Source organism: Schistocerca serialis, unplaced genomic scaffold (assembly GCF_023864345.2).
Source record: "Schistocerca serialis cubense isolate TAMUIC-IGC-003099 unplaced genomic scaffold, iqSchSeri2.2 HiC_scaffold_567, whole genome shotgun sequence".
Lineage (NCBI taxonomy): Eukaryota > Metazoa > Arthropoda > Insecta > Orthoptera > Acrididae > Schistocerca > Schistocerca serialis.
In genome coordinates, this window is record NW_026048154.1 from 7,501 (window position 1) to 10,000 (window position 2,500).

Genomic DNA, 2,500 nt, shown 5'->3' on the forward strand with positions numbered 1-2,500 from the left:
CAATACTGCCTCCTCTCACAGCACACAAACAATGGCAGGAATGAAAGACACAGGTCTGCCACAAGCATGGAATCGGAGCGCCGCCTGTCATGAGCCAAAGGTGCATCCTGACGTGGCAAATCAGATGATGCCGCAGGCATCCACTTACTATAATCACAATCAACAAACCGACCGGCCGCCCCCCCCCCCCCCCATTACACCTTTCCATACAACAATGTGTACCTTAACCTAAACTATACTGTACCTTAACCTAAACTATACTGTACCTTAACCTAAACTATACTGTACCTTAACCTAAACTATACTGTACCTTAACCTAAACTATACTGTACCTTAACCTAAACTATACTGTACCTTAACCTAACCTATACGGTACCTCAACCTAACCTATATTGTGCCTCAACCTAACCTATGTTGCGCCTTAACCTAACCTATGTTGCGCCTTAACCTAACCTATGTTGCGCCTTAACCTAACCTATGTTGCGCCTTAACCTAACCTATGTTGCGCCTTAACCTAACCTATGTTGCGCCTTAACCTAACCTATGTTGCGCCTTAACCTAACCTATGTTGCGCCTTAACCTAACCTATGTTGCGCCTTAACCTAACCTATGTTGCGCCTTAACCTAACCTATGTTGCGCCTTAACCTAACCTATGTTGCGCCTTAACCTAACCTATGTTGCGCCTTAACCTAACCTATGTTGCGCCTTAACCTAACCTATGTTGCGCCTTAACCTAACCTATGTTGCGCCTTAACCTAACCTATGTTGCGCCTTAACCTAACCTATGTTGCGCCTTAACCTAACCTATGTTGCGCCTTAACCTAACCTATGTTGCGCCTTAACCTAACCTATGTTGCGCCTTAACCTAACCTATGTTGCGCCTTAACCTAACCTATGTTGCGCCTTAACCCAACCTATGTTGCGCCTTAACCCAACCTATGTTGCGCCTTAACCCAACCTATGTTGCGCCTTAACCCAACCTATGTTGCGCCTTAACCCAACCTATGTTGCGCCTTAACCCAACCTATGTTGCGCCTTAACCCAACCTATGTTGGGCCTTAACCCAACACACGTTGGGCCTTAACCCAACACACGTTGGGCCTTAACCCAACACACGTTGGGCCTTAACCCAACACACGTTGGGCCTTAACCCAACACACGTTGGGCCTTAACCCAACACACGTTGGGCCTTAACCCAACACACGTTGGGCCTTAACCCAACACACGTTGGGCCTTAACCCAACACACGTTGGGCCTTAACCCAACACACGTTGGGCCTTAACCCAACACACGTTGGGCCTTAACCCAACACACGTTGGGCCTTAACCCAACACACGTTGGGCCTTAACCCAACACACGTTGGGCCTTAACCCAACACACGTTGGGCCTTAACCCAACACACGTTGGGCCTTAACCCAACACACGTTGGGCCTTAACCCAACACACGTTGGGCCTTAACCCAACACACGTTGGGCCTTAACCTGCTCTGTAATTGTCATACGACGCGTTAAATTAGTGTAGTGTTGCCTAACTGCAACCCCCGCAATATAGTTTGCTACTCGCACTGCCCGGTCCCCAGTGTATCGCTTCATGTTAAACACCTTGCAGCTATACACTGTAATGTGGATGGCAGCAGGACGTACATGCTCAATGCCCTTTGCAGTTGTTCATTGGCATTTGCAGTTGTTCATTGGCATTCGCATGGCGAAGCACTTAGCCTACGCTGTGGTACGGCCTGTGTCAACTGTCCGCTGATGTTGTACGTCCAAATCACACACTGTACTGCACATTGGTCCTCATGTACTGAATGATACATCGTGGTACATGTGACCGTACAACGACTGCGCCAACAACGGCGAACCATGCGGTCCAAATGTTGTGCACTCAGCTACGTGTCGTCTCCCTATAAGAGCTGGATTGCAGTGTGGTATGCCCTGGATGGCGATCAGCATGAGCCGTCTGTTGATGTAGTGGCGCGTGTTGTCAGACGTAGTCGTCTCTTCTCACACACCGTGATAGCATGGTGCACTGCGTTCCACATCTGCGACATGCGACAGAGGCCGGTTGACAGTCGTTCGCGCAATGGACATCGCATACGTACGGGGGCCACCTTCCACGTGTTCGCGAAGCGTGCACATGTTGTTGCGTGTATGTGGGCAGACATAGTGTGTCGTGACACCTGACACAGGCATGCAACAATCGTTGAATTTGCAAATGGCGATGGACGCCTACGTTTGCTGGTGACGTTACGCAAATGAACAACTGGTAAACCGTTGTGGTGCGGTTGTTCTCGCTAGAGGTGAATCAGTGATGGCGACGATCGGTTGAGCTACCAACCGGTTGTTCCAGCGATACCCACCATGCCCACGAACGTGAATGGCATCTGGGTGTGAAGCGATACGCGGCGGTGGCTGGGTGGGACCGTCCCCGGCCGGTGAGGGGGGGCCTCCCGGCGTGCTGGCCGCGCGGTGCGTGGGCGCACGCGCTACAGCCGGCTGG